The sequence below is a fragment of the Podarcis cretensis genome (genome assembly GCF_951804945.1).
Source record: "Podarcis cretensis genome assembly, chromosome: 2".
Classification (NCBI taxonomy): domain Eukaryota; kingdom Metazoa; phylum Chordata; class Lepidosauria; order Squamata; family Lacertidae; genus Podarcis; species Podarcis cretensis.
The window spans coordinates 75,703,863-75,712,843 of NC_137171.1; positions in this window are offsets into that span (position 1 = coordinate 75,703,863).

The window sequence follows — 8,981 nt, forward strand, 5'->3', positions numbered from 1 at the left end:
GAACTCGAGGGTGGGACATGGGGAAAGGGAGGGAGGCAGTCACAGAAGAAGATCAAGGGGAAATAAGGTGGCAACTGCAGGTGCCTCAATGGCTTTTGCTAGGGGTGGTTGCTTCCTAAAATAAATGGGGCTGCCTGCCAGGAAAGTTGTGCACTGAAAGCTTCAAAACTGAATTTAAGAAACTGCTCCATAGCCAACTAACCAGGAATCAGCGCTGACACTACAGCCATGACACATGGATGCAGAAGCAGCCCACGGTGTTGTGACAATCTGGGTATCCTGACACACCCCACCATGACTCATTGCATGGTAGGGGTCTGGGAAACAGTTCAGCCCCACCAGGGGAATTGGGCAGGGGGCAACACTCACCTTTTGCTTCTCTGGGGGGAAAGGTCAACTCAGGGGTAAAAGAGATGGAGTCCCTGAGACTCGGGCCCACATTGCAGACACTTCCAAACCACTTACTGGCCACTCAGCCACAGCAACCGCTAGCAGTTGCACCCACCATAGGGCATTTGGCACCCTCCTAAGACACCAGGAGAACAGAAGAGGCAGGGGGAATTCTAGCTTGATGGAGCAACCTGTGTTTTACGTGAATCCAGGGAACAACCCCATACTAGAAAATGGGGTGAGGAGCCTCGCACACCCAGGCACACCTGAACCAATGTGAAGTATCAGAAAGAACATGAATGAAAGCAGTTGTTGAATCATAGCTCAGTGACAGAGTGTAAGCTGTCCAGAGGAGGGCAACCAAAATGGTCAAAGGCCTGGAAACGATGCCTTATGAGGAACGGCTAAGGGAGCTGGGCATGTTTAGCCTGGAGAAGAGGAGGTTAAGGGGTGATATGATAGCCATGTTCAAATATATAAAAGGATGTCACATAGAGGAGGGAGAAAGGTTGTTTTCTGCTGCTCCAGAGAAGCGGACACAGAGCAATGGTTCCAAACTACAAGAAAAAAGATTCCACCTAAACATTAGGAAGAACTTCCTGACAGTAAGAGCTGTTCAACAGTGGAATTTGCTGCCAAGGAGTGTGGTGGAGTCTCCTTCTTTGGAGGTCTTTAAGCAGAGACAACCATATGTCAGGAGTGCTCTGATGGTGTTTCCTGCTTGGCAGGGGGTTGGACTCGATGGCCCTTGTGGTCTCTTCCAACTCTATGATTCTATTATTCTATGATTCTAAGCTTTTCATTCACAAGGTCCTAGGTTCAACTCATAGCACATCCAATGAAGAGAAGCAGCACTGGGAAAGATTCCCTTCCTGAGCCCCCAGGAAGCAAACACCAGTTACAGTAGAGGGACAGTACTGGATTAATATTAGAGCAGTTCAAAGGCTCCTGCAAGGACTTTTGTTTCAGCTGCTCAAAATGAAAAGTATCAATGGTCTTGACTTGAGAGTCCTAAATATTGTGATTCTGCAGCGCCACCTGCTGACGTGTTATGTCACAGCCCTTTATAAATTATGGAACATTTTGTTATACTGTACTGTAATTTTATATCGGGGTCAGTTACTTTTGACAGGACTGCTCTGAAGACAGTTGCCCTTTTTTCAGGACAGTCATCTTATGGTAAATGTGAACTTTGGCATGCAGGGATGCGGGTGGCACTGTGGGTTGAACCACAGAGCCTAGGGCTTGCCGATCAGAAGGTCAACGGTTCGAATCCCCGCGGCAGGGTGAGCTCCTGTTGCTCGGTCCCAGCTCCTGTTAACCTAGCAGTTCAAAAGCATGAAGTGCAAGTAGATAAATAGGTACTGCTCCGGCGGGAAGGTAAACGGCGTTTCCGTGTGCTGCTCTAGTTCACCAGAAGCGGCTTAGTTATGCTGGCCACATGACCCAGAAGCTGTATGCCGGCTCCCTCGGCCAGTAAAGCGAGATGAGCGTGCAACCCCAGAGTCGTCCATGACTGGACCTAACGGTCAGGGGTCCCTTTACTTTTACCTTGACAGTTTCCAGAGGGGCAGCCACATGTTAGCCTGTGGTAGCAAAAATAACAGCAACAACTAGGTATTGGTGCACCTTAAAGGCTAACAAATTTATTATGGCAGAAGCTTGCACATGCCATAGTCCAAATTGTCAGTTTAAGGCTCTTGTGGGCCAGATCATTTTATCAGAAATAAATTGTTGCAAAAACACAATTTAGGAGCATTGGTTATTTGCTTGGTATAGTTATACTCCATTCTCTCTCACAAAAAGCTGTGAGAAGTATTTTATCCTCACAATGGACCCTGTGAGGTGGCTTATATTGAGTGGTAGTAACTTGCCCAAGCCACCTGCTGTGCCTCAACAGCTGAGCAGAAATTTGAGCCTTAGTCCCCCCACCCCACCCCGCATCCACATCTCAGCACTTCAGCCACTGTGCCACTCTGCTTTAATAAGGCTGTAATGAACCTTAGGCCTCTCTGCATATCAGGAGTGTGGAAACGGAAGCTTAGGAATGTGCTCTTCCTTTCCCCACTTTACACAGGCTGGCTGCAGGAAACTCTGGTGTAGCCATGGCAACACAATTGCTATGCAAATTATTAAGATTTCCTCAGCCATGAGTAAAAGGGCAATTATGCTTCTCCATAGTTTACTAAAATGAATAATAACCCTATGTTTTGCAAGAAAACGTTTCTTTTTTCTTTGTAGAGACAAAGAAATAGACAAAGGCAAAGGAATGCAGGGACAGCGTACCTTGTTATCAGTTTCCCACAATGGCTGACCACAGGGAGGTTTAGACCTTCAGTTTAGGGAGTTTCTCCAAAGCGCTTATGCCTCGGGAATTTGGGCAACCCTTCCCTTAAGCACTTAGTATTTGCCTTGTTGAGAATTAATAGACAATTTGGGGAAAATAACTAACAAGGTGCTTTGTGGAACAGCTTACTCCAGTATTGTTTTATAAGCAGTGAGCAGCCTTATGCCCAGCATTGCTTAGGTATTCTAAGAAACAACAAAATCAGTGCAGTTTAGAAAGTTTCAGTCCAGTATCTTGATTCACAATACAGTGGTACCTCTGGTTACGTACGTAATTCATTCCGGAGGTCCGTTCTTAACCTGAAACTGTTCTTAACCTGAAGCACCACTTTAGCTAATGGGGCCTCCTGCTGCCGTCGCGCTGCCGCCGTGCGATTTCTGTTCTCATCTTGAAGCAAAGTTCTTAACCTGAGGTACTATTTCTGGGTTAGCGGAGTCTGTAACCTGAAGCGCATGTAACCTGAAGTGTATGTAACCTGAGGTACCACTGTAGTGTCCAATTGTACCCAAAATTAGATGAAAACCTGTTTCTTGAGCTCAGGAACTATCACACAGAATCTGGTTATGGTATCTTAAGAGGTATCCAAATGCATAAAGAACAGAAAAATGACTTTCTGAATAGTCTCGCTTTCCTTTTCATCCCTCTGATGAAAGGACTGCAGCCAGGTGACTTTTGGTCAAAAGACAGCTGTATTTGTTCGGCTGCAGCCCATTGGGACTAGTAGGGTGCAAGGCAGAGAAACCAACAGTAGGTGGAGCCAGAGTCATTGAGAGGCAGAGCCAACTAATTCTACCTTTGTCTCGTCATCTTCCTTGCTGAGTTCTACAAGGACAGGAGGACTGAGATTAAGGAGAATGATAAAGCACACAGCCAGTGCTCCCCCTCCCCCCAAGGATGGGTTTTAAGTAAGAAGACTGGCAGGTGAGATTGGCAAAGGGCAGACTGAGGTTGCTGGGGCAGTGTCCTGTTCACCTTAAATGTATGTCAAATGATGGAACATGTGTGCCAAATAAAGTGATGCCCTTATGTGTGGAAATGGCTTGATGTGTTGGGAAAAGGCTGCAAAAGTGTGCTACTGTGGTTGTTACACTGCAGTTCATTTTTTCTAATATATTTTGTTGGGGTACAGTATTTGCTCAATGTGCAAGAGAGAGAATAACATCGTCGGTTCTTGTTTTTTTAACACCGTTCTGTAGAAATGGTATGCGTTACGCATGATGCTTGTGCTTTTAAGTTTTGTGAACTTTAAAAATATTTTTTTATTTTGGCAAAAGCTGTGAAGAAAAGAAGCAGCAAAATAGAAGAGTGGTTTCTTGATGAATCAAGCTATCACAATGACCACTAGGGGTATTTTCATTTATGAAATGGAGTGACAAATTATGGGGGGGACAAAGATCCTGGGGACCCCCTTTCAGATTGCAAATTTTGTTCCCAGTTCATCATACCTTTGTCAAAAATAATACATCTGTAGCTCGAGGCAGCTATGCATAACATCCAGGCTCTCGCGTAAACACAGTTGTTTATTTTATTTATTTATTTGTGTGTGTGTGTGTGTGTGTGTGTGTGTTTTGTATATCATATAAGTGACTAGCAGATACAGCCTTATCAGTGTAACAATATTCCAAACATTTGCACATTTCAAATCTGTAATGAAGAGAGAAGCTCACTTCTTACAACATAGTGTTGCAGTCTTCCTCAATGCACCCACATGGTTAACTTAAGGCCACATTTACACCAGACATTTAAAGCCTTATGATACCACTTTGAACAGTTTCCCTCAAAGAATTCTGGGAGCTGTAGTTTGTTCGGAGTGTTGAGAGTTGTTAGGAGACCCCTCACACAACTACATTTTCCAGAGCTGCCTAGGAAGAGGGATTGTTGAACCCTTCTGGTTGAAATGGGGATGGTTTCATCACTACCTTAAAAAAATTATAAACACGTCACTTGTCCCTGGGACAGTAGGGGTTATAAATCAAATAAATGGCTAACTAATATTCTGAGTCAATTTGAAAGGGCTGATTGGCAGAAGGAAAGAATGGCAGCATGTTCCTTGTAACTGATTGGAGTACAACTAAAATAACATTACAGAGCATCACTTAAACCCTGATTGCAACAACAGTCTTTTTTCCCTGATTTTTCCTGGGGGCGCTCAGCCACCTCCCAACAAATTTTGAGGAGGGCTATAGCCCCTTCTGCAGCCCTCAACTTCTAAATGTACATCATTGCATGGTAACAAGAAGTCCAAGCAAGGCCGGCTAAGACATTATGCTGCCTAAGGCAAAAGGCAAGATTCTCTCCTTATTCCATGTATAGAAGTCGACAAGACTGCAGCTGAATGTTACTCTGGCACAGGTTATGGGCAGCACCTCCATCATACCTGAGTTCAGCAAACTAGCTGGCACATAACATCCCATTCTGCTCTAAGTTGCTCAGCATCTTCTGCCTGAGATGGCTGTGCCATTTGACCTAATGATAGGGTCAGCCCTGAATCAATCAAGATCGTACGTGGGAGAATACGCTAGGCTGGCCAATGTGATGCATTTCTGATTTTATTATTTTATTGGTGCTGTTGCCCAACCAAGGGATAACAGAAAGTTTTGGGCTCATGCAGCCCTCCCCGGAACAGCCACCTAGTAGTAGTAGCAGTAGCAGTAGCAGAGTGTGAGAGAGCAGGTGCTTCCTTCCCCTTTCTTTTCTCCTCAGTTGTCATCTAGGCGTGGAGTGTGGGCAGTTTCTGTCCTCTGTCCATGCCGAAGCAGAAGCAAAGTGGAAGGAGAAAAACAAAATATTTTTGAGAGAAAATGTGGGTTGGGTGGGTGAAGAGACCAGAAAGGGGTGGGACTCTTCACGCTTTTAAAACAGTTTAGGAGTGAGAGGATCACTTGATAAGTGCGCAGTCACCGCCGCCTGAGGAGAAAATGAGAAATCCATGAAGTGCAGGGCCGGCTCTACTATTAGGCAGAGTGAGATGGCAGCAGATGCTGAGGAGCGGAGGAACTGTACGTCACATGATCTGCCCCCAAGTGAGACTGCTGGGCAGCAGAGGATTCTGCCAATTGCCAGCGTCGAAGTAAGATTCATGTGACAGTCTGGTTGGCTTTGATATCTGAAATGTGGAGGATGCCTTGGGCCGGCCCTGTTGGAAGACCGTGGCAGCTGTCCAGATTCCAGGCCCTCTCCTGAAGAGAAGCAGCTTCTGGTGCTACTATGACAGAAAGATGAGGGAGGACAAGGGTGGGAATGGGGTCAGAGTTGTCATCTGTCCTTCCCATCTTTGTTTGACTGTTCTGAACAAGAACACACAAACAAAAAATATTATTATTATTATTATTATTATAGCAGCTGTGAGATGCAAAGTCCATTGTAATCTGCAACAATGTAGGGTTCAGTGCCTTATCTAGTAATGAAGAACGACAAGTGATTTGTGTTCTGGAACCAATCAATTTCCAATGGCAGGTGCAGTGCAAATAATATACCATAAGCAAGGCAGGAGCACCACACATGTTAGGAAAGAAACAGCAGGCCAAAAAAAATGGCTTCTAATTTCTACCTTCATCTGCCTGGTTATATAGCGAAGACAAATCTAAACTGTTTTAGCTGCTCTTTTCTTTTTCATCAGAAGAGAAGTTTAAAGAGTGCAGGACTGAAGAAATATTTCCACAAAGGGAGTTGCAGGTCCGCAATACACGCTCCCTCAGTTCCCCTCTTCCCACGAAGCTTGACACTGGCAGAAGGAGGTTTAGTTGAGACTGTAGTTCCTTTTGTTAACAGGAAAATATGGCTCATGCTGTCAATACATATACTGGGGTGTGTGCCCCCGGGGTGGGTGTTACCTGGTTTCCTAAGTTCAGCGTTTGCCAGACTAGTATTCATAGGGGTCCTATGCAGAACCCTCAGTGGTCAGGCCAGAACATTGTTCCGTTTCTCTACCACCTCCAATAAACCAATAGGGACCAGTGTTTGCAGTACTCTGAAATATAAGATACTGCACACAAACCTACTCTGGGGCCTTGTTGATGTGGTCTTTTTTGCCTTTATAGTGTACTGAGCTGCAGAGCAACACAGCTGAAGAGGGTCCTCTCTATGCCATAGACAAGACCACATGTTTGAAATCAGCATGGTTTCCAAACTGGATTCAGGAGTGCCTTTAACAAGGCTGGCCCGAGACATTTTTCTGCCTGAGATGGAATGGCAAATGGTTGCCCCTTTCCCCCCAAGCAAGGTGCATAGTACCCAAAGCTGACCAAGTTACTTTGATGCTTGAATTAGAAAAATCCCACAAGCATCTCGCCTAGGAAGTAAGAATAAAGCAGTACGTTAAATCACTACTAATGTGCAGGCCTTTCATGACACCCCAAACGGGCTGCCTCACTAATGGCAGGGCTGTCGCTGGCCTTTCATCACTGATATCTGGGGTCAGACATATTGCCAAATTATATTTCGTAAGCACAGAGAAAACTGAATGCAAGAAAAGAGCACAGGTGTCCTTTGGCCTGCTATTTATCACTCACATTTCGTGACTGGAGGGCACAATGGCCCTCAGACAAGCTGCCTCACAGGATCACTATAAAGCTCAAACAGTGCTTAGTTCTGAGCTCATTGGAAAGTTGGCATTAGAAATGTGATCATCTTCCCTCAGAACACAGCTTAATTTCTCACAGGATTTTCCTTTTTCCAAGGCAAAACACAAAAGGTTAAAATAACATCTGGTTTATTGGATTCAGACCAATCCGCCCAGGTTTTATAAAACAGCTGCTAGCATCCTTTTTGACTTGAATTCAAATATGTGCGGGGGGGGGGGGAGGGGGAGGAATATAAGTCCTAATAGTTGCTAACCAATATCCACCCTCCACTTAGGAATTTGATTTGGGAATGCGATAATGAAAGACTCTGGATGGTAAGTACGTTTGAAAACTTGAGCTGTTGAAGCAGTCATAGAGCTGGGAAATTAGCCAAGCAATGGATAATAGGGTTTATAGTCTGACTATAATCTTATCCAGGTTCTCAAAAGAACACCTGGGGAAATAAAGGTGGTGGCAGAGAGAGGGTGTGAGAGGAGGAGGGGGCTGTGGGTGCCAGCTCCACCTGCATGTCCCCATTGATTCCACCCCCCCAACCCTTGAGCACTGGGTCAAATATATGCATGGATTATCAGCATACAAGTAGACAATGTGTGGTTGGAATGTTTTTTCCTACTAAATAGATTTGACAAACCCTTTACTAATTCTTTTTCACCTACTGTTATGCAATTTTTAGTTATTCAAACATACCAAATCCTTAGCTATGTCTCTATTGGCTTGAAAGGGATTTGTGTTCATAACTCTTACCTCCAGTAATTTGAGAGTGCTGTTTGCTTCTCTCAGTCCACTAGAGACTATTGCCTTTATTTGAAACAGGAAGTGAATAGTCATTCTAAACATAGGAGTAGGGGAGAAGTGCAACTCCACATACTTTCTCAAGGTCCGATTACTTTGGAAACTTTTTTTTGTAAATAATCACACCCATGTTAAGTGTGTGTGAGAGAGAGAGTGAAAGAACACAATCATCTAAGTTTCTCTAACTTATCCCACTGTCTCTCTTATACTTTGAAGAAACGCCTCACAGAATTTATGATTCACTCAATTCATGCATTTGACAACCCCAACATCCTCACTTTCATATAGATGCTGGTATGTGCACACCTATGTAAAATCTAGCATTTTTTTTCCAGCTGAGACAACATCTGTTTGGGTGAGGCTAAAGTACTAGATATAAAATTACTATAAGCTGCAGGAAAACCTTGCTCATCAAGGCCCCGGTACCTTTGTGCATGGAAAGCGGTTTCATCCTATCCCCTCTACTCCTGGGTGTCTATACATTATTCCTTCCCCAAATCCATTTTTTGAGTTCTGGGACTTGAAAACAGTCTGGGGACAAACTCCACTAGCTCTGATAAAATTTCCTCTCTACCCCAAGTGATATTACATGCGTGCTATTTCTTTCTGCATTTACCTCTCCCCGTCTGCATTTTTTCTTGAGCAATTACTGGTTAAAGTCTTTCATTTTAGGTAGATGCATGGCACTGGAGAACAAGTATGCAACCTACTGATTCCCCAACACCCCAAAAATTCTTAAACCTGCATAAAGGATAACATCTCTTTCCTATTGGCTTTTAAATTTCTTGGTATTAGAGGGCCTGGCACAGGTAGAAAGAATACCCAGGTTCAGAACCTTGCCAGTTTAGTAACATCTAGCCTAGTCTGTT